This window comes from Oryctolagus cuniculus, chromosome 5, assembly GCF_051225735.1.
Source record: "Oryctolagus cuniculus isolate XC-2025 breed Fujian yellow rabbit chromosome 5, ASM5122573v1, whole genome shotgun sequence".
NCBI classification, from domain to species: Eukaryota; Metazoa; Chordata; class Mammalia; order Lagomorpha; family Leporidae; genus Oryctolagus; species Oryctolagus cuniculus.
In genome coordinates, this window is record NC_142871.1 from 163,521,599 (window position 1) to 163,548,510 (window position 26,912).

The 26,912-nt window shown below is 54.7% G+C and overlaps 1 protein-coding gene across 19 annotated transcripts in view; it reads right to left on the reverse strand.

Annotated features, from left to right (window-relative positions):
• Positions 1–26,912, reverse strand: part of RREB1 (ras responsive element binding protein 1) — a 179,414-nt gene that overhangs the window by 79,094 nt on the left and 73,408 nt on the right. For 7 of the 19 annotated variants that reach the window (XM_089334480.1, XM_089334483.1, XM_089334478.1 and 4 more), the window contains exon 2: positions 12,645–12,786. The exons of 10 other annotated variants lie outside the window; for them this stretch is intronic. The gene's annotated coding sequence lies outside the window, so the exon portion shown is untranslated. Of the gene's footprint in view, positions 1–12,644; positions 12,787–18,048; positions 18,258–26,912 lie in introns of those variants that run through there. 2 more of the 19 variants (XM_089334489.1, XM_089334486.1) reach the window with 1 other exon arrangement.

Here is a 26,912-nt window from a genome sequence, read left to right on the forward strand (position 1 = left end):
GCCTCCCTACCCTGGGTCCCTCAAGACCACAGCAAATGGTCACACTCTGGCCTCCATTTACCTTCTGGCCCTGGCTGCTCACAAACCCCTCCCTCGGGACAGGCGCCTACAATCCTCCCCAGCCCCCTCCCTGCTGACCGCAGACCACGTGACAGCTCCTCAGTCCCCACTGACCCAGGACACACCTCCCTCCATCGGTGCCTCGGCGCCCAAGCATCGCGGCTAACAATTTCTACGTGCCCCACGCCACGTGCGTGGGCTCTTTAAGAGGATCGCGCCCACTGTACAGATGGGTCTAAGATTCCAGGGCTGTTACGTGAGAGAAGAACGTGAACGCCGCTGTGCACCCCAGCTTCTTCTGGAGGGAATGTGAGTCCAGGCACACGGGGCGTGAGAGCACAGACGCGCTCCCTTAGTCACGTTCTCTGACTTGCAACCCTCCTGCTCTGAATCATGACTGCCCTTGCAGTGCTGGGCGCCCGGCCCTCCACGCCTGCCTGTGTCCAGGCAGGAAGGCGTACCCACCCCCCCCCACTGCCCAGATCTCCACCTCCGGCACAGCTCACACGCGTGTGCAGACACTGCCCCAGCTGTGCTGGGGCGGGGGCCCCTCCTGATGCAGCAGGGACCAGGAAGGGAGGCTAGGAGGCAGCCCCCAGGCTCTGCCTGAGATCCCAGACAGCCGGTCCTGTGCTAGAGCAAGAGGAAGTCGCTGGGTGGGGCAAGCGGAGACACCCAGCCCACCAGCAGCCTGGGCAGGAGGGCGGGGGCCGGTGCCACACTGCAGAGGCGAAAGCCATGCAAAGCAGATCCTACAACGGTCTGCCCTGGTCAGTGAGGTTAACCAAGGGGGAACCTGCCAGCGTAGTGCCACCAGAAGACAGATGCTCCGCACCTCACCCAGGGTCACAACCCGACAAACCTGCTGTCAGCTGAACAGCTCAGAAGTAGAAAACGGAGGTGACATCCCTGACCTCCGGCACGCTGGTTCAGGACCTTGGGGGTTTCACTGGTGACCATGGCGCTGACAGGCGTGCGGACTGGGGGGGCGGGGGCTGTACTCAGGGCCACAGCCCAGCACTGCCAGAGGGGATAGGCGCGGAACTTGCTAGCCAGGAAAGACGCGTGTTCCACATTCCACAGCAGCTTCTGCCGAGGGTGTGCCGCCCCGCAGTCTGTTAGGGATGCAGGCGCTGGGGGCCAGCGCTGTGGTGCAGTGGGTAAAGCCGCTGTCTGCAACGCCAGCATCCCATATACGGGTGCCAGCTCCAGTCCCGGCTGCTCCTCTTTCCCATCCAGCTCCCTGCTAACGGCCTGGGGAAAGCAGTGGAGGATGGCCCAGATGCTTGGGCCCCTGCCACCCACGAGGAAGACCTCAAAGAAACTCCTGGCTCTGGCTTCGGCCCTGCCCAGCCCTGGCCGTTCTGGCCATTTGGGGAGCGAACCAGTGGATGCAAGATCTGTCTCTCTGTAACTCTGCCTCTCAAAGAAAGAAGTCTTAAAAAAAAAAAAGGAAGAAGAAACGCAGGTGCTCGGGCCCCATCCCAGATCTGCTGAGTCGGACTCCTCTGGCTGCGACCACTCTGCACGGAACACGCCCCAGCCGGGATTACCAGCTCGTGAGCAAGGGGGACGTAAAACCAAGGCGTCTCGGAGAAGCCTCCTTCCAGGAAGAAGTACGAAGTCGACGGAGCCAGATTCAGGTCACAGCCCCACAAGAAAATAACGAAGGGAAGGGAGAGTCCCCTGTGCAGGATCTATGTCTAGCTTTCTCGCAGCTGAGCTCCAGGCGAGGCAGGGCCAACCGGTGTGGGTGGCCAAGCCCCGGGTTCTGAGAGCAGGTAGGCCAACACAGAGCACCTGCCACGCTGCTGCTACCCAGACAGCTCCTTTAAAGGTGCCGTGGGAGGGCCTCAAGCCAGCACTTCTGGTGGCCCTGGACACTTTATCTCACCACACCCTCTCTGCTCCTCCCAGACAGCAAGAGGTGACCAGAGCATGACCTCCAGGGAAGGCAGCCCTGCGTACAGCCTGACAAACGGCTTCGGACATACCGCAACCCAGACAGCAGGTGCCCCCGCGGTCTCACCTAGAGCACACTCCCAGGGAATGCAGTGAGGCTGGGGGAGGGGGGTGGATGAGGGAAGAGCAGCAGGACCCACGGGGGAAGCAGTTTCTCTTGGTCCCTTGCCTGGGCTCGGCCACGTCAGCCAGATTAAACGGGACCTTTAAGCTCTGAGCTGCCGCAAGGGCTGGGGCGACTTTCCGGAGACGCCAGCAGAGGCCCCTGCCCCGCGCCGCCGTGGACGCCTCGTTTCTTCAGAGGAAGGAAGCGGGGCAGAGGCCCGGCCACAGGCGCAGCCGTTGGGACGCGAGGCCTCCGGAGGAGCCAGGTCGGCGCTCTGCAGCTCTCCTCGGGGAAGGCGTCTCCCTGCCAGGCTCCGACCGCTGCCAGACTTACGAAGCTACCTGGCAGCCATCTGTCACACAGTGCCCTGCTCCCCCCTCCCCCCCCGGGGAGGGGGGACCCAGGCAGCCTTGGCACCAGGTCGTGGGAAGAGCGAGTCCCCGGGCGCTCACGGGCAGGCCAGGCTTCCCTTCAACACTGTTTCTCTGCTTGGCCACCAGCACGGGGGATTTCATCACCTTCTTGCCTAACAGCAGAAACCTGCATCTTTCTTGGCTCTGCCCAGGGAAGCTGGGGGGTGGGGGTGAGGGGTGAGCAGCCACGTGGCCTGCGTGTGAGTGTGAGGAAGGGAGCCCCCCATGCAGCAACCCTCCCCTACACCCAGGTCCAGGGAAGAGGCCATGGCAGAGGCCATGACCACACACCTGGGTTGAGCGGATGTTGCTCGTGGGGGAAGCAGGTTACAAGTCCAGCATGTGCCCAGCTACATCCCCCCTACAGCCCCCTCTTCCTCAGTCACCAGGGGCTTCAGCTGCCTGGGACACACACTCCGTGCCACAAAGGCGTCATGTGCTTTTCACGCGTGTACTCAATTCTCCCCCGCAATCTTGTAAGGCGGTACAGTGACCAGGATACCACATGGCTGGCAACGGGCAGGGCCAGGATTCTACTCCAAAATTTTGTACTTGTCCCCACTGCACCACAAAGAGAACTCCTGAAAACCCACTCCAGGCCCTGCATGTGGAGGACAACTGTCACAAAAACGCATAGTGAATCAACTCCACGACATGGACCTGGACATGAACATGGACACCCATCCCCGATGCAGGCCGTGACGCTCCAGTTCTGCTCTTCCGGTTCCTGCGAAGTGCCTCCAGGCACGCCTGCTCTCCCTACCTCACTACAGAAATCCAAGGAACATGGACTAAAACACTCTGCAGGCAGCACGGTGCCTGCATCTCCGGCTATGGATGCTACGCTATGCAACCTTGCCCTTCAAAGTGCTCACCTGCTCCTACGCCTGCCCACGGGTTGGACAATTTAAAAAAACATAATCTGTCTCATAGGAAACGCAAGTCCACTGGTGCCCTTCCATGCTCAACGACCCCTCCGCCGCCACCATCCTGGTCAGCTTCACGTGTGTGTGGTCAACGAGGTGTGTGCTACCAGCACCCACAAGGACCTCTCTCCCCTCCCCACGGCAGCATCTGAACTCAGCTGGGCCCTTCTGGCCACTTGTGTGAAGTAGAGCAAGGACCGGCAGTGACATTTACGGCTTTGGGAGAAGCTGGGGTAAGGTTCAGCAGCCGTTTGCAGGGTTTTAGGCAACATCCTGCAAGTCTTTCACAGGCCCCCAGGTCACCAGGCTGGCCTTGCCTGGGGACAAGGGCGCAGCACAGACAGGAGCCCTGTGCAGGCCAGGCGCAGCACAGACAGGAGCCCTGTGCAGGCCGAGCAGCCCACGGCAGGTGGCTAACCTTGGAGTGGGTCTTCACATTCCCAGAATTCAAGGCGACACTCCTGAAAAACCCCACATGACTTTGTGAAAGGTAAACAGTGGTGTTCAAAGGCTTCTCCCCTGACAGCTCAGAGAAGGCAGGGGAGGGGGAGGGGGAGGGGACGGGGAGGAGGAGCTGCCCTTCCTTGCCCACTGGAAAAGTGGCCAGCTGTGGTCAACATTTCACAGCGGGGAATCTGACATTACCAACCGTCAGCTGAGAGTGACTGTGCTGGGGGAGCTGATGAACCCCGCTCCCAGGGGCTGTCTCCTTTCCTTCCCCTGCCTCCCCAAGCTGCCCGCTAAGAACCTTAAAGCATCCAGCGCTGGATCTACAGAGCAAAACAAGCACTCTGGGATACCAGCGGCTGGCCAGTGTTTACTGCCAGCCTACCAACCAGAAACACAGGCAAGCGAAAAAGGGAGACAGCTTCCTAAAGCCAACTGGGCAAACCCACGTGGCTGACGGTGAGGTAGGCAGCTCCCGCGAGCCAGCGTGCCCGTCAGGGAGGAGGAAGTGCCAGCCAGAGGGTGATCAGTCCATAGCCGCCGCACCCCCCAGGGGTCTCCTGGGTGCCGTAGCCTGACACAAAGGGCTGGGGCTGAAGCTGTTCCCAAGCATGCTTGCCCATTTATCTTGGACCAGGCTCATATGAAGCTGTGAGCACACCTTCGGGCTGTTAAATGCAGGTTCCTGCGTCGCAAGCCCAACACTGAGAGACACAGAATCCCTTTGCAAGCCTCTGAACCCCCGCAAACGGAACAAGGCACAAGAAGAAAAGCCAGGAAGGGGAGATAAACTCCAGTGGACAGCTCCCTTACTTTTTTGTTTTTTGAAGATTTATTTATTTGAGAGGCAGAGTTACAGAGAAGCAGAGACAAGAGAGAGGTCTTCCATCTGCTGGTTTACTTCCCAACTGGCCACCAATGACTGGAGCTGGGCAGATCTGAAGCCAGGAGCCTGGAGCTTCCTCTGGGTCTCCTACGTGGGTGCAGGGGCCCAAGGACTTGGGCCATCCTCTACTGCTGTCCCAGGCCATCAGCAGAGAGCTGGATCAGAAGTGGAGCAGCTGGGACTCAAACTGGTGGCCACATGGGATGCTGGCACCGCACGTGGTGGCTTTACCCACTATGCCACAGTGCCAGCCCCGAGGTCCCTTACAATGCTGAGAATGCAGCCAGGGCCAGAAGCCCAGACAAGAGAGGGGTGCACTGTGCTTGCTTGGGGGTGTGGGTGTCAGTCAAGTCCCAGCAACCCCACACAGCCGTCCTGCCCACCCATCTGCCCTGTCCCAGGATGGCTGCACACCTCCACCTGGTACCTCTGGACCCAGCATGGTGACAAAGGAGAACTGTGCCGCACACAGATATGGGAACCCAAGCCAGCGCCCATGCCGCGTAGGCGGGGAGTGGGGGTAACAGGACTGGCCTCTGCCAGCATGCCCATGACACGAGCGAGCCTGCTTCTCAGGTGCGGCCACCTCAGGCTGACCCCTTCTATGTATCAAACGCCTGTGATAAAGGCTCCTCAGAGAGGACGGCCCTTTATCTTCCCTTAACAGTTTGCCATCCGTCAAGGGGAGGGGCCCCGCCCCCAACAGTGCTCCCTTTTATCTCCCACTGACCACATGGAGGTCAGGGGCTGGACTTCCTGCTGCTTGCCCAGAGGGGCGATGTGACTGGTTCAAAGGTTTGCCTCCAGAACCTGGCAGGAGGCCCGAGCAACACCTACCCGGCATCCACTTCAGCTCCCACTTTCACAGGCTCCAAGTCCAACGGACGGATGGGCAGACAGGCGAGCACTGCCCGTGCCCCGGCGTGGGAGAGGCCCGAGGCTTCCGAGAAGAGAGCCGACTTGCCGGGCTCACGCAGCGAGCGCCTGAGCCATCTGCAGCCAAGTCCAGAAACCTCAGCAGTTGGCTACGGCAGCTCGGGTTCAACACCGTTCACCCTGCTTTTACTATGGAACACCACCCTCTAAGCACAGGGACCAGGGCGACCCACCACGTGCTTCCTCGCACACGCCTACCCCCTCGGCCCGACCACACGCCCCGGCCTCCACTCTTGCCGGGACGCCGGGTGTTCTAGGGCCATCTGCCTGGTGCTAGGAGCCTTCCAGGGAAACCCAGCACTCAGGGCAGCCGCCAAAGCCCCTGCTCCGTGCGGCAACAGAAAGAGCTGTGAGGCTGTGTGTGTCACTTACAGGTGGGCCGGCCAGCGAGAATTCACCTGCCACGGGTCCGAGGCCCCCGCCTCCCCACCGCACAAGGCAGCCCATCAGCCTGAGTGAGGTTAATGGGTCAAGAAGATGATAAAATCAGATGTTGTCAACAGTCTCCCAGACAGAGCTCCTTTCTGCGATGATACAAGCAGAATCAATTAGGGAGAAGAGAAACTTCCTAACTGAAATACCCCCTCTAGGCCCTCACAACCTCCCGGGTAGAGGGCTGGGCAGGCCGGGCCATGGAGAGGAGGAGGGGACGGGGAGCAGAACCAGGTGACAGGCGGGGCCTGCGAAACCAGTGCTGTGCAGTGGCCAGAGAAGCCACACCACACCTGTGTGAGGCCCAAGCCGCCCACTCCTGCAGCCACAGAACCTGGCCCGTCGGGGCGGGCCCAGACAGCAGTCCATCTCCCGCACCCTTCACCTCCTCCCAGCCATGAAATCAGGAACAACCTGTACAGGCAAAGAGAACTGAAACCTCGCGAAATCACGCATCTACTGTGCTCGCCGACGTACCCAAGGAAAGCTTTTTCAAAGCCCTCGAAGATGCTTCCTGACAATTCTGGAAAGAAAATGCAGTCCACTACACCTGGGCAACACACACACACACACACACACACACACACACCACTCCCATGAACACAATGTCACACTCCACCGGCCCCCAGCTCAAACCCAGAAGTGCAAACCCAAGTCAAGAACCGACCTCTTCACCAACGCGTCCCTACGTAGGGTCCACGAGATGCCAGGGAGGTGCCGGCGTGGTCCCAGACTGGAAACAGAATTTTCCTAGGGTGAGGGGAAAAGACCTAAGGGATTACACACTGGCTTCCTGGCCACGGCGGGAGTGCTCTCTGCAGAGAAGGCAGGGATGCAAGAACAAATCACCAGTCTCTGGGACTCCTTAGAGTCAGGCCCCAGTGCTACGCTCCGGCCAAGGGAAGGGCCACCCCTCCCAACCCCTACACAAGAAACTGCTGATTGTGGGGACGACTCTCCTATCCTCGCAGTCAAGATCCATTTTTAATGTCAGGGGAGTCTGAGGTCAGCCGTGCAAAGTGCTCCTAGCTCCCCCGCCTTAAGTGGAGACTTCGAAGCACCATGTTATCACCGGTTCTGATCACACATCCCCTACCACCCAGCCCTAGAGTCAAAGACCAGTATTCTCAATGACAGTAATTAGGCAAATGGTCTTTTAATTTTTCTTAGATTGCAGAAGGAGAAAACAGATTTCTTAGATGCAGAAGGGAGGCATGAACGCATCCACCGCGCCAGGTCCTGCGATTTCCACGGCTCCTCCGCAGGTACCAGCACTCCCTCACTTCGGCCACCAAACCACCTTGGATTTCAAAACAAAACAAGGCAGCAGGAGAACCCAAACCTCCAGCGGCTGCGATTCCAGCCCTGCCCCTGCTGCTCCCAATCTGGCCAAAGTCGATGAAAAGGCACATTTCTGTACCTTCTCTGCCAGGTGTCTCCACTGTCACCGTGTGTCCCGCATGTAGGGCAGGATTTGGTGTCAATGGAAAAACCCGAGGGTTGAAGGTGCACCACTGCAGATGTCAGAGTCCACCGAGCTCCCAGGTGTCAGACCCACACCGGCCAGGGGCTGCAGGCCCAGAGTGGGGCAGTGAGAAATCCCCACTAGAGCACCCACACGCCTCAAGGGCCGGGCTCAGTGCAGGGCAGTGGGGCAGGAGCAAGGCCCGGCTTGCAGGAAGCTCCGGGCTTCAGTCCCCGAGGGAGAGCTGGAGCATGGTGTGGAGAGAGCTCCCCGCTCACAACACTGAATCTGTTCTCTTCTGGAGGTTAAGGGCTCCCTTCTAGAACGGATGATGAGGATGATGAAGTCGGAGGAAGGTGGGAATCGGGTGGAAATGCCCTTACTTTCTTGCCTCAAGGAGGTTTGCTTGTTTCTGTGACAAGAAAACCCCCAGGGAGCCATTGTGTGCAAGAAAGGAGGAGAAAGGAGTGGGGGAAATGGCAGAGTTGGGGCTGGCACAGCCACACCGAGGTCAAGGTTCCATCCCAGAGGGACGAACTTTATCCCGCTGCTGTGGCAACCCACCAAAGGGCCTTCGGAAAAAGAAAAACAGCTGGGAATGAAATGCCCACATCCATATTTTAAAAGGCACTTGGCAGTAGTTTTAAAAGGGGGCCATGAGAAGCTCCAGAACCAGTCAGAACAGGCGTGGGTAGTGGGACTGAATGGGGTTGGGGGCGCTGGTGGTGGGGGCCAGAGAGCCACCCTGGAGGACCCTGGGCTGCCGCACTGCGCAACGGAGTGGCCAGCAAGGCCATTCCCAGAGAGGAAGAGAGTTCCGGGGGGGTCCAGGGCGGACGGTGGAGGGGAGTCCTCGGTTGGAAGGAAAACCTAGGTGTTCAAGGCCAGGAAGGAGCAGTCGGAGGGGGGGGGCAAGGAAGGCGGGGAGCTCCCGGGCACAGGAAGATGAAACCCCTGTGGCCTAGGGAAACACCGAACGCATGCATTGATTGAAGCACGCACACTCGGGGTCAGCTCCGACTCGACCAAGGAAACGGGCCGTCCTGGGACACTGACGGGGACACGGGGCTGCACCTCGAAAGCCCCAAGCCCACACTTCACCAACCTGAAGACACTGCAGAGAAAACCAAAAGTGGTTCTTTTCTAAGCGCCTGCCGTAGCACCAACCCCAACACTGTTCAAACGCCGCACCGCGCGGATCTGATCACGCAGGGCTGCGCTGTCCAGGCGGTGGGTACGTTGCAACGCGGCGCAGGAATCGGACTTTCTGAACGTCACTGAAGTCTGAAATAGCTCTGTGTGGATAAGTGCACCGGAAAGTCCATGGTTTGTTTTTTTTTTTCCCCTTCTAGTAATCCTGAGTTTCTAGATTACAGTCCGTAATTTGCTTGTTTCTGAAGTTTTTAAACCCTGAAGCATGATGAGGGATGATGTAGCGTGGGTTTACCTGCAGGCATGGGAGCAGAGTAACTGCCCGGTTTTATGAGGCTGAGTGCAGGGCGGCAAATTACCCAGAAGCCAATGGTAGAGGGCCATCTCCTGAAGCAATGGACCCCTCCCACGTGAGTCATCCCCACCCTGCTCCATCCACCCAACGCCTGCCGGAGCCTGATCCCGCCTCAAACACGAAGGCTGACGTGGAAGACACCGGAAAGTGTGCGTAACGTTAGGTCACGCCTTCCAACCACACTGGTACCCTGGAGCACGCTATGCTGTGCCAACATACATTACAAAGTCTAGAAAAGACTATGGGAGACAAGGTCGCGGGAATATGGTGATTTTTCTAAATGAAAGTATACCTGGGGCAGGTATTTGGCACTGCGGTTAAGATGCTGTGTAGGACACCTGCATCCGTATCTGAGTGCCTAGGCTCAAGGTGCAGCTCTGCTCCCGCTTCCTGGTAACATGCACCTTGCAGTTTAAGCAAACAGCGATGGCTCCAGTAGCTGCATTCCTGCCATGCATGTGGGAGACCTGGACAGAGGGCCAGGCCTCTGGCTTCAGCCTGGCCAGCCCCAGCTGTTGGGGAGTGAACCAATGGATGGCAGCTCTCTCTCTGCCTTTCAAAAAAAAAAAAAAAGAAATTTAAAAAAATAACTAAAAGTATAATTGAATCATTATTAATTTTCTATAATCTAAAATTATTTAAAAATATATAAGAAAAAAAATCAACCTCAATCCCTCCCAGATCCCTCCATCAGTCGATGCATTTCTGGTTTGTAGCTTGGGGCCTGGCACTGGCTCATCTCATTCTATAAACACCTACTGATAAGCCCACTACAGGCCAACCTGAATTGAGGATGACCTTACAGACAGACAAGTTCAAGTCATATTCTTGAAACGGTCAGCAAAATTTAGGTGGTATGTGTTTTTTGAAAAGACTCTACAAATTTTATCAGGTTTTCAAAAAGATTCCCTGGATTCCCTGGAAAGGTAAGGAGTACAGCAGTAGTCGAGCCCACCAGGTCTTTGTCTTCTCAATACTATCGTCACCAGCCGCACAGGCTGCAGGCAGACCCTCCCACAACAAGCAACAGCCCCGGCCACAAAGGTGATGATGGCCCACACATGACCAATTCCTGGGACTCTCAACTGGGCCACAGAATAGAGGGTGGTCTCAGGGAGTATGTTTGTTTTGCAATTAACAAAAGCTACTGGCGGCTTTTGTGGGCCTTTTAAATGGAAGCCAAGAATTAAAACTAAGTTCCTTGTGCACTGAGCAGTTCTGCTTGCTTAAATCGCAATGCATAAATAGGCTATAAAGGAGGGATTATATCAACTATAAAATTCAAGTCACAGCCAGGGGAGTGGGACAAGTGTCTGATTTTAAAAAGAAAAAAAGAAAGCATTTGGGGAGGTAGCTGGCTCAGTTCTTGTTTTTTTCTGAAGATGAAAACGAACCGATTTTTTCCTAGCCTTTAAGCTGTCAACTGGCTGGAAAAAAAAGAAAACTAACTGGGAAAAAAAAAAACAAAAAAAACTAGCAAACGGGACCCGCCACCCCCTTACAAACGATTGTGGGGAGAAATCCTCCAAATATTTTTCTGATGACAAAAATGCATGTCAGTTACCTCGACGGGCAGCTGGTGACCCACTGCTAAGTGGCAGTGGGGTGGGTGCTCCATGGGCTCACCAGATAGGGGTGGGGGTGGGGGGAACAGCAGGAGCAGGCGTGTAGTGTGCACGGAGGGCCAGGGAGGAGGAAGAGTGGCTGGAGGGAGCCGGGTGCTGCCCCGGGCTAGGGAGCATTGTGGAGGGAGTGGGGGCACAGGACGGGGAGCTGGGGCAGCCAGGGTTGGGTCTGGGGCAGGAGGAGCTGTGGGCTCAGTGCAGGCTGCAAAGATGATGTAAGTTGTAAGGAGACCTGTTAGAACACGGTGTGGGACTGCAGGGGAGGGAGTGCTGAGTAGAATCGGGAACAAAGGAACAGGGAGGGGACGGTACACCTGAACAACTTTCAAAGGAAGTCGGACCTACAGGCGGCTGCTGCACACACCAGTAGACCAGTAGTCCTGCCGGGGGCAAGTGGCCCAGGGCGTTAGGATGGGAAGAAGTTTCTGATGGCTAAGGGCTGGGGCTAAGATCTTTATAGAAACAGATCCAGTGTGCTGAGTACACTGGGTACAGACCCCTCTGAGGGGTGGGGCTGCAGCTGAGTCCAGAGACAGGAACAAGGTGGCAGGAGGCCCCAGAGTCAGGAAAGACCCCTGAGCAGAGAGACAGGCACCCGGGAGAGGACACAGGAAGCTGCTGGATGCTGGGTGGTCTTATCTTGAGCACACAGCAGGCACCTGAGCGCTTTATTGATGCGTGATCTCCCCCGAAAACAGGCAGTTGGTAGGAGGGACAGGAAAGGCTAACTGGGATTTAAGGCACAGGAGACCCCCGGAGTGGCAGACAAAGCCCTCCCTCGCCGCTCCCTCCCCTACAGCCAGGGAGGGTGAAGCTAGACACGGGGCAGCCCTGGGTGAGCAGAGGTATGTACAGCCACGTGATGTCAAGGTGCTCTTGACCGGGAATGGGCCGAGGGCGGCAGCCAAGTGGCACTCTGCAGCCTCTTCGCCTCCCCAGGGTGCCCGCCGCATCCTGCTTCCCAGCCCAGGAGCTGGCAGAGGAAGCTCTCTCCCCGAGTTATTTCAAAGGCTGCATCTCACATTCCAGCTGTTAGAGGCAAGCCTGCTCCTTTTCCTCCAACAGTTACCCAATTCAACACGAGGGACCGCGCTCCACCGAAGTAAACAGCTGATTCTATATTGCAGACACCAAGGGCACCGGGTCCTTGGAGAGGAGAGAGAACCATTTCCAAACGGCCTCTCGCTTTCTGTTCAGCCAGAACTTCCTAACTCTACCCCAGACGCGGCTCTGTGCCGAGTGCAGCCGGCAGATCCTGCAGGGGCTTGGTCGGGCTGCCCTTCTCACAGCGACTCCCGGGTTCAATTAGTGTGCCTTCAGCTGCTCTTTTTTTTAGGTCTGTTCTTTCTTTTGTTTGGATGTGACTCAGGATTCACTTCAATTACCTACAGCCCTGCTGCAGTACCTAAGCAAATTAAACCATTTAAAGTGAGGAAGGGGAAGGAAGTGCAGGGAGCTCTAGAACAACGTATGCAAATAGTCCCCACCCTCTCTCTCTCTCCCCCTCTCCCCCCTCCACCATCTCCCTTCGCTTCAATTACTACACTCCAAGACCAGCAACTGTTTCTCAAAGGAAAATTCTAGACTCTTCAGACTGAATGAGAAAACCCAGCGGTTAAGCCCTTGGCTTGCAGAAAACTAAAAATTTCAGCCGTTCTGGAATGAAATGCTATGTTCAGAGCTATACAAAGCCAAGCAGCTGCTCCCAGCCAACATGAAACCCGAAAGGGGCGATGCTATCTTTATCCTCTACCTAGAGTCAGGGCCGGTACCGTCCCGGGCAGAGCTGCCAGCAGCCGTCTCAGTTCTAGTCTGCTGAGCACGGGAGACAAAGGCACGAGGGAGGGCCCACCCCAACATCACCACACACCAGGCCCACCTGCAAGGGAGCAAGCGCAGTTAATGATTACAAATTTTAACGAGACGCCAGCAAACAAGCAGCTCTCCATGCCATCTGGAACAGTCTTTCCCATCAGTTCAAAATTCGGTCGACGGGGTGGCCTCTGCGATGGGGGATGTTTCTGGGGGAGGAAAAACAGTTTCTGTATTAAAATGAAGTCCAGCTCCCAAAGACAGAAACCGTCTTCAGATCACCTGGTTGCGTCGGGCCCAGGGCGGGCGAGCACCCTACGACAGCCTGAGAGCAGGGCCTCTCAGGAGCCGGGTGCTTGCACAGCTAAGCAGATTAGGTTCCGGCGCGAGTGACCCCCCTCACTCTGAGAAACCACTGCCCACTGGTGCCCTACTTGGCCCCTAACAACCAGTTCTATTTATCATTTTTTTTTTAAGATTTATTTATTTGGGAGTCAGAGAGAGAGAATCTTCTATCCGCTGGACCACTCTCCAGGTAGCTGTAACAACCAAGGCTGAGCCAGGTTGAAGCCAGGAGGCAGGAGCTTCATCTGGGTCTCCCACGTGGGTGCAGGGGCCCAAGAACTTGGGTCATCCTGTGCTGCTTGCCCAGGCACATCAGCAGGGGGTTGAACCGGAAGTGGAGTTGCTGGGATTCAAATTGGCGCGTGTAAATGGTGCTGGCGACGCAGGTGGCCGCTTAACCCACTACGTCACAATGCCAGCCCCGAGCATTCAGTTTTAAACAATGGAGCCATTGCTATTTGGCCAACACTGTCACCAGCTCACCACACATGTAAACTACAAAGGAACCAAGGGCGTGCTGAAGGGACCTGGCCTGTGTTGTGACTGTCACCAACAGCACGTTTCCTGCTACGTCTCAAGGACCATCTGCACCCAAAGAAAAAGCGAAACACTACTGTGTGGCCCGGCGGGAGACCTCCCAGAGATCACCGAGGGGACTACAGCACCACCCTGGCTGGTGCAAACCCCAGCTCCACCACTGGCAGCTGTGGTCAGCGGCTTGGCCATGTGGCACTGCCCGCAGACAGTTCCAGAACCTCTGTGCCTCAGTTTCTCTCATCAGCAAGATGGTGATGAGACGCTTCTTCCAACAACTGGGGTAAGAGGTCTCCCCGCATGGGACACAGCGCAGCCCGCTAAGCACTGACTCTTACCACCTGCGTGCTCACACCTGAGCCGCCACGTGCTGCCTGCACACACAGTGTGGAAGTGCCCAGTCATGCTTTGGGCTTAGCTTTACCAATTGTGAGTTCAACAGGAGCTGAAGACATTGCATTCAGAGAGAGCAGCACCTGGACACTGGCACCTGTGGTTCTGGGACCTGAGAATCGGGGTTTCCAAGGTGCTCCCAACGCTGCCGGCCTGCACACTTTGGAAATCACTGCTCTACACAACAGCCAACTCAGCCTGAGCCTCCCCTGCTTCACGGCCGTGCACGGGAGCCCTCTGCAGATAAGAAGGGAAAGCCAAGCTGGGCACCGCTCCGAGTATCCCTGTGTTCCTGCACACTTCCTAGCACCCTGTACCTGGGCAGTCAGGTCGCGTGGCTGTGGGCTGCCCACACCGCTGATGCCCATCCTGTCCAGACCGAAGCTTTCTAAAAGCTGACGTGTGAGCCCTACGGTTCTCTCCTAGAAGCACGAGTAACGGCAGGGGCGGGTACAAGAGCAGCCTGGATCCCCGGGTCACTGCTTGGAAGGCAGCTACACCACAGAGCTGCCAGGACCACAGAGGATTCTGTACCAGCAGGCAATGGCATCTTACGGGTGAGCCACAGAGATTTTCCAAGGTTTGTTTGGTAGATGAATAATGCCTATCATAATGACAAGAATATCCACACCATCACTCTGATGAGTCCAATCTAGTAAACACCTAGTGAGGCATTTTATAAAATCAGCCAGGATTTCTGCCCTGTTCTCACTCACTTCTACTCATGGATATACATAAAAAAAATTTTAAATATTTACTTGAAAGTCAGAATTATGGGGGAGATTTTCCATTTGTTAGTTTACTCCCCAACTGACCGCAACAGTGGGGGCTGGACCAGGCTGAAGCCAGGAGCTTCTGGGTCTCACACATGGATGCAGGGGCCCAAGGACTTGGGCCATCTTCTACTACTTTCCCAGGCCATAGCAGAGAGCTGGATCAGAAGAGGAGCAGCCGGGACACCCACTAGCCACTCACATAGGATGCCAGCGCCCTAGGCAGCAGCTTTACCTGGTATGCCACGACACTGGCCCCTAAGCGAACAATTTTTAACCTCCCATTTTGGGTCTGTCTCTCACCAAACGCCAAAATTCTCCACTGCGAGACGATTATGTAAGTAGTTGCCTACCATATACACAGTGAAATATGCGAAGATATACTGATAATGTGAAAAGTGAACATGGGAGCAGGCGCCCTGGCGCAGTGGGTCCCGCCGGTTTGAGTCCCAGCTACTCCTCTTCCAATCCAACTCTAGGCTAATGTGCCTGGGAAGCAGCAGACAACAGATGTGCTCCAGCCCTTGTCAGTCACATGAGAGACCAGGAGGAGTTCCTGGCTCAAGCTTCAGCCTGGCCCAGCCCACCCATGGGTGCTGTGGCCATTTGGGAAGTGTATCAGGTGATAGAAGATCTTTCTCACATACTCTGCCTTTGAAATAATTAAGTATACATAAAACATATATATATACTGAAGCGAATACACTGCAGGTTTTGGAGCAGAGCCCTACGACCTATGAAACAGGACACGTGGACAAGTGTCATATTTCCTAACTGCTCCTCTGGGGCAGATCACGGCAAAAGTGTTTCAATCTCATTTATCTAATCATGTGTGAATCCATAACCTACTTCTCCCAAGCAGGAGAAGGTGATGTCTTTAAAAGCACCAGCATTTAACTACAAAACCTTTTTTTAAAAAAAATCAGTTTCCAGTTAATGTAGGAACATTTTGCAATTTAATATGCAAGTAGTGAGCTGACCACAGTAGAATGCCCACCAGACCATGTGGAACGAAACATACCACTATCACAAAAACGACTGCCATTCCCTGCCCCCTCTCCACATGCCCAAACTGCCACACAGATGAACCACTTAAACTAGGAAATTTATAAAATACACAGAGAAGGGAGAGGGAACTTGAAGACATGCAGGAACGTCACACAGGACCCTCCAGGTCTGCAGGCAGGATAAGACCTCCACAAGGACTGGTCCTGGGAGCTACAGCTACCCCGAGACAGCATCCCTTCCTACGGGGATTGCCCTTGCTCCCTCTACAGGGCACAGGAGGATAACTGCTTTGTGGACACCCGCACGCACGCTGTACCAACTCCAAGCAGCCAACTGCTCTCCGCTCCCCACTGAGACATGGGCAAAGCCCTGCCCTGGGGTGGTGGGGGCCCTGCTGCTTCTGGACCTCGCTGGGTGCCTCCCGGTGCACCTCTTCAGGCACCTCCACGCAGAGCCCACAGGAAGGCGCCCACTCATGCGATGTCCTGTGAAGCCAGAGCTGGAAGGTAACAGCAGGCCCCGGTGCTGGGAGAAGACCACCTCTGATTATAGCTACTTGGCAACTGTTGGGTTTTCTTGGTGAGTGGATTTTTTTTTCTTTTTTCATGCCTTTCAGGAGTCATGAAAAAAAAATCATTTAAATATAATGAAAACTTGGGGCAGGCGTTTGGCCTAGCATAGTTAGGGAGCTGCTTAAGCTCACATCCCACACTACAGCGTTCCAGCCCCCAATTCCTGGAAGGCAGCAGTGATGGCGAAGTGCCTGGGTTCCGGCCACCAGGTGGGAGATCTGGACTGAGTTCCCAGCTCCTGGCTTGGGACCCTGGCCTGGGCCTGTTGCAGGCATCTGGGGAGTGAAACAGCAGACGGGAGCATTCTACCTCTCCAACCACCCCTCACAAATGTTCATGGAAAAATGGAATTAAAGGATAAATTTATTTGGAAAAAAAAATGAAAACCTAAAAAGTTAACATTAGTGAAGGCCGTTTAAAAAAAAAAAGATTTATTTGAAAGGCATAGTTACAAAGAGAGACAGAGAGGTCTTCCATCCAGTGGTTCACTCCCTAAATGGCCACAGTGGCCAGGGGTAGGCCAAGCCAAAGCCAAGAGCCTCGAACTCCTTCCAGGTCTCCCATGTGGGTGCAGGGGCCCAAGAACTGGCCATCTTCTACTGCTTTCCCAGGCACATTAGCAGGGAGCTGGATTGGAGTCAGAGCAGCTGGGACTCAAGCAAGCTCCCGTATGCGAGGCTGGCAACCCAAGCAGTAGCCTAACCAGCTGCACTGCAATGCTGGCCCCAGAGGGCCTATTTTTTTTTTTTTCCTTGAGATACTTAACAATATTAATGAGATTGATAAAGTCTCCATACACACTCTCAAACGGGATTATTTCTTTGCTTTTCTTAAGGAGCTAACACCAGGGAACATTCTCTTGGGATACTATAGATAACAGGAATAATGTGCAGTTAGATCACAGGTGGATTTATTACCAAACGCACAGCCAAAGAAAACTCTGCATCCCGTCTCGCTGGTGCTCAGCACCCTATTACCCAGCGAGATGGTTTTATGACACTCGTAACGTCTCCTCAAATCAGCCCTCGTGTGCGTATCCGCAAGGCAGGCCATCAGAGGAACGCCCCACGTTTAGAAAATGAACACTATCTAAGAGAATTCTGTGACGTGACCGGCTCAGTTTATTTCCTGCACAGTCGTGTTCGTCGCGAGAGAGCAGCCAGCACTCGGTCAGTTCCTGGGGGTTTATAAATGGGACACTTTATATAGAGCCCAAATCCCCTTTCCACTCGCTGTGGCATCGGTCTTCTACACATTGTCTACATGTCAGTCATTTATTTGACAGAGCTTAACAAGCTGATCTTTCTGTCCCCAGCCCCAGGCTGGCCGGGCCAGCTTCTTGGAGGCGCTGCCACCGGGAACCTCCTAAGCCCCACTGACCTGCACCCAAATACATCTCAGACCATTCAGGCGTCACGTCCTGGTGACATTAAGGCCGTGACCAAAGCCAGTTGTGGCTGAACACCCCCTGGCCGGCACATCCACATCCCACCCACTCCGAGGCGGCTCCCCCGTGTGGAGTCCCAGCAGGCACAGGGGCTGCTCCTGGGGGCTGCTGCGTAGATCATATGACTGCTGAAATCCCTCAGATAAAGGCGGGCATTGTCCACTTTTCCTTGAAATCTCAAAATCCTGGCTAAGACCAGCAATCAAGTAACATTTCACTCCTCCAGCAACTTCAACTCAAGTGATCGAATTCTTCTCCTTGGACCTCCACTCCCCCCTTACAAATAACGCAACGTCTAGTAAAAAGCCGTTAAAGCAGGCTGATGGCATTTACTTGAAATAAAAGATTAGCGTTATGTGAAGGCGGAAAAGCTTTAAACAAACAATGAGCGTTACGCACGAGAGCCCAGTAACTGCCCATCGAACTTCCACTGCGTCTCCACCGAGTGCTCTGGACGCAGCCCGCAGCCTGCTGGGCCTCCGGCGACAGAGTCCCCTGTGCCTGTGACTTTTGGAGGCTGATCCCCGGGCAGCCAGCAGCTGTTCCAATCCATGCCTGGATGCTTCCCTCCAGCCCCACCACCCCAACCTCTCCACAGTTGTCCCCAGGCTCCGCCCACCAGGCGGATATGACAGGCACATCATCTCAGACCCAGTCGCCATCACGGCGAGCCGGTCACTTCCGCAGGCACAGGAGGCAGATTCTTCCAGCCGGAGCGGCATCCCTCCGCTCGTCCCTCCCGGTGCTGTGCCCACTCCAAAGAGCACGCAGACCTGGCTGCTTGCTGCTCGGGAAGTCCTGGTTTTCATTACTTTTCCATCTGCCCCGAGCATTCAATATCCAAACAACTAACTCCTGTTTCTTTATGCAGTGCCCGTGCATCTCCCATGATCACAGTGCCGAGAACGGCTAGCCTACAGAATACTTTCCACCTTAAGCAGGGCAGGCAGGAGGTATGGTTTCCATGGATACTCACAACCAAATTTCACAAGAACTAAATTTTCAAAAGGAATTTCTCGTATGTAAAAACAAAACAAAAACGCCAATGCGCTTGAATAAAGAACAGAAAACTTCCTATTAACCTTATTTAATGATTAATTATGCATTACAGCAAATGTAAGTGCACAGAAACAAAGAAATTTAATATTATTAAAAACCAGCATGCGGGGTAAGGAGCTAACACCAGGGAACACTCTCCTAGGATACAGGAATACCACGCAGTCAGATCACAGGTGGATTTGTTATTAAGCGCATGGCCTGTGACACCGGCATCCTACATGGGCACTGTTTCATGTCCTGGTCGCTCCACTTTCCATCCAGCTCCCTGCCGATGGCCTGGGAGAAAGCAGTAGATGGCCCAAGTGCCTGGGCCCCTGCCACCCATGTGGGAGACCCGAACAGGCTCCTGGCTTCAGTCGAACCCAGCCCTGGCAGTTGTGGCCATCTGCAGAGTGAACCGGTGGATGCAAAGATCTCTCCCTCTCTGCCTCTCCCTCTCTCTGTAACTCTTTCAAAAACATAAATAAATATTTTTTAAAAAAGCTAATATGCATGTGTTTAAAATGCATCTTTGAATCTGATGATTACAAACTGGCCCACAACACTCTACACTTTTGCAGATAAAAACCAAAATGCTTGACAGCCATTAGCAGGTAGCAGTGAAGCTGGGGGTTTTCAACCCTGAGATTTCCATGAAAAGGACCACATTTAATGTTAAGGATTCTCGTGTTCACCATGGAGTGCACCTGTAAGGTGGAGTGACCAAGAATAAAGTTAGCAAATAACACACATACACACAATCTTGTGATCCCTGCTGAGTCCCTTTTACTTTCCAAGTCAGGACTGGAATACTTTCTCCTGGTCAAAAGAGTCACATGTGTCGGGGCCAGTGCTGTGGCATAGCAGGTAAAGCCACTGCCTGCAGTGCTGGCATCCCATATGGGTGCCGGTTCAAGTCCCGGCTCAAGTCCCGGCTCCTCCACTTCCAATCCAGCTGTCTGCTATGGCCTGGGAAAGCAGTAGAAGACGGCCCAAGTGCTTGGACCCCTGCACCCACATGGAGACCCAGAAGAAGCTCCTGGCTCCTGGCTTTGGATCAGCACAGCTCCGGCCGTTGTGGCCAACTGGGGAGTAAACCAGCAGATGGAAGGTGTGTGTGTCTCCCCCCTCCCCGCCCCCGCTCCTCGCTCCCTCTCTGCCTCTCTGCCTTTCCTTTTCTCTCTGTGCAACTCTGAATTTAAAATAAATAATAAATCTTAAAAAAAAAAAAAAAGCCAAGCAGACACTACTCCATGCTGGACAGAGACACAAACTGTGGAAGAATACTGAGTAAAACAATCTCAAAACTGAACAAGTGACCTCTCTAGCACCGTCCAGTTCTAAAATTCCATGGTCCTGAGATCAAGTCTATACTTGGGATGAAGGGGAATAGACACTCAAGTTCACCACGTGATGGTTTAAAGTTGACTTGCTTATTATTTAAGTTAACTGAGGCTTGAGCTTAGGAGCCCTTTTCTACAAGAGTGCCTTCCAGGGCATCAAAACCCATGACGTTTTACCAACCCTTTAACCATAAACACAGAAGAATATTCACATTAGCAATATAAACCACGTGGCGGTGATGGTATGTGGACATCATTTGAATCTATTAATGGATAACTTTTTTGGAAGAATCTGGGCAAAATAAATAAAATTTTAGATTATATTTGAGTGCACTGGGAAGATTATTATGACACGTCATGCTAACTCACAAAGGGGATTCACAAATTAATTTTCAGTACAGGATTCCTAGGTGTGAAACATCCCAAAGTGTCTCTCAAACTTCCCCAACCCCTTCACAGAGCGTGGTGAATCAATGTATGATTAACTTACCCTTCGGGGGGAATGACTCAGGATCACCACAGTGCACAATCTTACACAAGGTCGCCTTTGGAAACTCAGGAATTATCCTTCCTACTTAGTACCTTTAGCCTGCAACACACAGCCTCCGTCGGCCGTGCTTCATCGAAAATCTCACTGAGACAGCCGAGGACGCACACGCAAAGGTGAGACACAGCACAGAGGCTCCTCTGTCCAGTGCGCCTGCCTCCCAGCTGTGGTCGCCAGCCACACTGGCTGCCTGGACCCTCCTCTCGTCCCTCCTTGGTGCATCTCCTTCCGGAAGGCTTCTCTCCACCCCCACCCTCAGCGCTGCCTCTGCTTTGTTGACTGCTGGTACAAAGGGCCCCATTACAGTAGGAATAAACAGTGTTGAGGTGTGGGCCCACAATCAGGGGCAGGTGTGCTACTACCAGGATTTCCTAACATCTTCCCCCCCCCACACACACATCCTGCTGTGGCTCTCGCTCGTGTGCCCATCAACTCAAGACTCTGGGCTGCACAGGAGTGCCTGCTGCAGGCTGGCCTCTCCCCTGCTGCCTCCACACCAGGGACTGGCCGTGCCTACCGTCTAACTCTGAGTATTACCGGCCAAGCACTGTTAATAATTTGGAATGAATACACATAGCTTAACAAATTAAGGTTCCCCCACCCCACCCCCAGAACTCGCCGATGCTTTTGAGAAGTTTTAACTTCTCAGCCTCTCGTGCTATGTGGGACGATTCAAGCGCGGAAGCCGAACGAACGGGCCGTCGTAGAAAAATGGGACGCACAGCATCGGGGACGTGCTCCGGAGCCCTCGCTCAGTAAGGAAACGTCACTTCTCAAACAAAGAGGCTTGATGGAGGCAGACAGAGGGGAGCTTATCAGCTTAGGGAACAGGGTGGATGGTACAACTAACCGCCACACAGTCAGACAGAACTCACCCTGCCCAGGCCAGCAGCGGAAAGAAAAAAAAGCAAAGGAAGTGCCCATCTTTGTCTCTTCCTCACATGGCCTGAGAGGAGAGGCAGTGAGCCTGGGGGAAAGAGGAAGGAAGAAGGGAGGAAAATCAGAGGAGGAAAAGCAAGAAGCCCGGACGCTGTGCGCTCGGGCTGCAGGGCCACATCCTAGGTATTCCAAGGGGGAAAAGCCACAGCCGCATTTCTTTCTCATTACCGTCTCCTCCGGGCTCCACAGGCCCGGCTCTGCCAAGGAAAGCTCTGCCGTCAGCTCTCAGAGCACAGCGTGGCGTGCCCTGGCGACATGAAGGTGAAGCGTGGTCATAAACACGTGGACGGACAGCTCGGGGAGGGCCGGGGGGGGGGGGGCAGAAGGGAACACAAAGGGACTTCTCCACCGGCCCCTGTAACACACGTGCCAGGCCAGAGACCTCTTGCCAAACAAAAGGATGCTCCCCCAAGCAAGCCGTTGGAGGCCAGGGACCATAAAACACAAAGCGTATGCGGAGCTCAGGACAGTAAGAAAAGCAAGGTTTTCTCCTAAAACAGATGCACACAGAGAATTCAGTTTCTCCCCACCGTGCCACTACAGTGCTCTAGCCTTCAGGGGACAAGACAAACCAGGATCAGGAACACGCTCCAAACGATGTGAAGATGGAAGAAAACAGTACTCCCTCCTCTTCCTCCCCTCTCCGAAAACAGAAAGCCACGACACACCAGAAATAGCCCGAGTCCGCTTCCCAGTGCCAAAGGATCTGTGCATTAGGAGCGGTCCCCTCGCAATGTGTGCTATAGTGAGCCCAGGCATGACTATATATGGTATGTTTATGGAGTGTACAGACACAAACACGATGCAGAACTGGTATCAGACCCCAACTTGGAGCTGCGATCCTCTTCAGTCTTCACACAGCCCCATGTCCCCAGGATGTCCCCTAAGCCAGAGCTAACCAGGGATGCTCCTGACTTAGGAGTACTCCAAGCCGAAGCGCCTGCACCTCACTGCCCTGCACACACTTCCTCCCCCATCCCCGCCTCCCACGCTCCCCCCTCCAGGGCCGGCTCGAGGCGTGACTGCTAACTCCAGCAGGCTGCTGCTGAATGGGGCCTATGTTACACAGCCGAGCACACCATCGACTGCTTGAGAAACAGCTGGCCAGGCTGAGGCCACAGCCGGCTGCCTGCCTCTGGCCCAGGCAAGTGTTGCATTCACATCAAATGCCCTGCCTGGGAGAGGGAAAGCCAGACACTGCGGGCGGGGCGGGGGGGGGGGGCTGAAGATGTCTTAGAGTCCTGGGAGAGGCATGTGTGGCAGGGAGCTGGGTGGGGGGGGGAGGAGGAAGAGGAGGAGGAAGAGGAACAGAGAGGGGGAGGGGGAAGAGAGGGGGAGGCCTCATCACAGGCTTTAACAGTCTTGCCCAACCTGTTCTGCGGTATGTTCTGTTAACTCCTTTCTGGCACATGGATGCAAAATACAACCTTTTCTTCCCTCTTCTTTCCCCACAGCCATTCGGGCAATTAAAGGCAGGCTTACATAGAGAAAAATCCCAAAGAAAAAGGCTGAACCCTACCTGACGGGTTCCTACAGCGGGAGACTTTCACCATCAGTGCAGGGGGGCCATCAGCTCACGGGAAACCGCTGGCTCCCCAGCCCCCTCCACCTCCTCCCAACTCCCCTCCTCCCCTTCCTCCTCGTCTTCCTCCAGAAGAGGTCCCCAGGCTGAGGCTGAGCCAGGTTCAGCGCTGAACAAAATGTGAGGAGGAGGCCAGAAGGTCTTTTTGTCCTGACACCAGGCACTTACAGGGTTAATGACAGCCTGCAGACCAGAATTTACCTGCCTAGCAACAGAGCATGGACTAAGCCACACCAGTGTTTCTGACGGTTTCTACCTGGAGAGAACTCCCCTGTTGCCACTTCAAGCAGCACCCGCATCAGGAGGCCGCGGGCAAGGGAGAAAAGTCCCAGGAGACTTTATGGGCTGAAAGGTGCGGATGGAAACCGAGCGGCGACACGTGGGCCAAGTGAAGGGAGCACAGACTCAGGGCTCAGAAAAAACAAGAGCTCCCCGCACTTGGTTGCTGCAGCCTCCACCTGACCCGCATCACTCTTCAGGGTCTGCAGTGAGATGGAAAGGAAAGACCACCCCTTACTTCCCGTACACATGCTGCGAGTCTCAACTTTAGCAAAACCCCAAATGCAACCCCGGGCCTCCATAACCCCTAACCACACCTAAAAGTCAATTACATAAAGCTTCCTCGTTCACTCTCGACAAGTGGCGTTTCTGGAAACTCTGGGACCTCAAGGCCTGTAACGTTGTTTGCCGTGGACTCATGGTTTGCACGAAGCCAGGATGAAGTAAGCGACATGGTAGAAATAACGTCAACGTGCACAGCTACGGAGCACAGCACCTCGGGCCAAAAAACCCAACCGTGAAAGAGACAGAACCGAAGGGAAGATTCCGACACTGAGCTTTCTCGACTGGCGGAGATGGCATTTCAAAAGACCAATGATAGAGTTATTTATCTGTAAACAGTCTAGACAGAATACCTCCGCGTACGGTTGGTTTTGACAGCTGCCCTTTAATTCTTTTTTAAAAAAATAATTTTTATGTTATAGCACAACTGACAAATAAAAATCATATGTATTTATGGAGTCTATGTGATGTTTTCATATACTTAGATATTGTGAAATGGGAAAGTCACGCCACTCATTACCTCATATACTCTACTGAAGACAATTATTTGATAACAGAGCATGTATAAAGCTCAAAAAGAAAATAATTTAACGTAGAAAATAATGAAACTTGTTCAAAGTCACACAGTTCTCGGAGACTATCAGAATAAGCAAACCCAAGCCACGAAGACAATCCCCTCCTTTACTGAAGCGAAATGCACGCGCTTACTCAGGATCTCCAGACCAGCAGTTGGAGCAAATTAAAACCTTATTTCTGAAACTTACATTTTAAAAATGTAAGTTGGGTCAAAGAACCGCTGCTGTGGACAAAATGGTGGTATTTAAAGCAAAAATTTGGCTTATGCCAAAAAAAAAAAAAAAAAGGCCACAATGATGCACGCTGGTGGCAGGCAGAGTGGGCTGCCCGGCCAGTTGTGTCTAACAGTTGTGCTCGAAACAACAAATGGTGCATTCATAAACTCCGAGAGCAGAGGCTGGTAAGAAGCTGTAAAGTCTGCACCCGAAATGATGAGTGGCTGACTTTCTTGTTGTTCCACAGGGAAGACGTGGAAAAAAAAAAGGCCTGAATTCAGTTATAGAGGCGCGGGCTGTCGCTTCAGCTGCAGCAAAACGGCCCAGATAAAGAGGCCCCAAGTACCACCAAGCCTCTTCTCACAGGAGCTGGGCCCAGTGATAATGCAGTCAACGCTTCTACACGAGATAATACTGCAAGAGCTCCAGTGGGGAGGGCAGAGCCGAACCCAGAAAGTGCACCCTCCCCCAGTTTTTAGTTGAAAGAAAATATTGGACTCCCATAACTTCCAAGGGATTAAACATCAGCAGCCTGATTACCTGCCTCTCCATGCCCTTTCTTTTAAGATTTATTTGAGAGGCAGTTACAGAGAGAGGAGAGGGAGAGAGGTCTTCCATCTGCTGGTTCATTCCCCAGATGGCTGCAACGACCAAGGCTGGGCAGATCGGAAGCTGGGAGCTTCTTCCGGGTCTCCCACGTGGGTGCAGGGGCCCAAGCACATGGACCATCTTCCACTGCTTTCCCAGGCCACGGCAGACAGCTGGATGGGAAGGGAAGCAGCCAGGGCTCAATCCAGTGCTCTTTATGGGATGTCGGAGCGCCAGGCGGAAGCTTAATCTACTATGCCACAGCCCCGGCCCCATCTCCGTGCCCTTTAACAAAAGAAACACCTGGTACCAGCTGTTCAGTACCCCTGACAACTCTGTCAGAACTCCAACTTCTTAAAATATTAATAGGTGACAATCACACCTCCCAGCGCTCATGGCCTATCAGGGTCCTAGCACAGGGCTCACTCAGGGAACCCGGGTTTGCAGCAAGCAAGCATCCGAGGGAAGAATTCAGTGGCTCGTAGAGAACTCCCCAACCCTGCGGGCAGTACTTTGCAAAAAGAACCCCAGTGGTTCCCAGGTATTCGCTCCTCTCATCACAAGCTTCCAAGCAGGGTGAAATGTGCCTGCTTCTAACACAGGTTTGAACTCTCTATTAGGGTTGTGTGTTAGAAGCACCTGAAAGCTGCGTCCACCGGCAGTGCCCAGCCTTAACCCAGACCTGCCATCTCCTGGACTAGGGGCCTGGCATGAGTAATACGAAGTCCCCCCACTCCCGGAGAAGGATCACCGTGGTGAGAGGCACAGCCACCAAAGGCAGCGCGCAGCAAGAATGAGCTAAGTGCCCCAGGGCAGAGGCCAGGCCACTCAAAGAGGCCCCTGAAACCCTGCTAGGACAGGACGGGAGGAGACGGCCAGGCCCCCGGGCTCTGCCCGAGTCACATGGCTGCAGAGAGAGGTGCCAGCTCCCAGGGCGCCGCCTGCCCACACGGACGCTCAGGGCCAGGCAGGCGGCCTTTGGCCATCAGTCGCGGTGCTCCTGGACAAACACCTGTTGTCCTCACTGCAGAGGTACTGCAAGTACAGAACGTCAAGAAACCGCGTTCGGGACGGGCCGTCGTTATCCGCCGGCAGCACGCGAGGTTCCGGGAGTGCAGCGGGCCGCTCAGGACGCAGAACCTGCAGCCCCGGGGCTGGTGGGGTGCAGGGAGGCCCTGCGCCGCCTTCTCAGAAGGGGGCTCATCTAGAAACCAGAAGGCAGCTGCGGGGTGCATGCGGAACGGCCAGGAGCGCCCCCCAGCCGGAGCCCCCAGCAGCCGCCCCTCCCTCCTCCAGGGCTTTGTCCAGCACCAGCTACGGGCCGTTTCCACTCCTAAATAGCCATCGGGGAAACCGAACGTGTTAACGGAAACTAAATAACCTCAAATTAGCCCCCAAAAAACGGGGTGAGGGCGGAGGAGTGGGGGGGGGGGCTTGCTCAGAGTATGGTTTTTCAAATCTCTAAGAAAAATTGAGGTGTCTTTGTTGTTGTTGTTGTTTAAGTTCAGTGGCTAAACCGGCTCTTGGAAGAGTGTGGGTTGTTCATCAAGTGGCTACGCCGCCGCCAGCAGCGGCCGAGCCGAGCGCGTCAAGGTCTACTGACAGGACCCCGGCAGGGAGGGAGGCCGGCCGCGAGCGCCGCCAAGCCCCGCCCCCTCCGCCGGCCAATCGGCACCCGCCACCCTGACTGACGGCCCCGCTGCCCGCTCACCGGGCGCGCACGCGGGAGCCGAGGCGGGGCGGGCAGCCCGAGGGGGCCCGGCCACCACCGCCGCCGCCGCCGCCGCGCCCCGCAGCCGGGTCAGGCCGGCCGCCCGCACTCGGCCGCCCGCACGCTCGCTCGGCTGAGGAGGGCGCCGAGAGGCCCTGGAAGG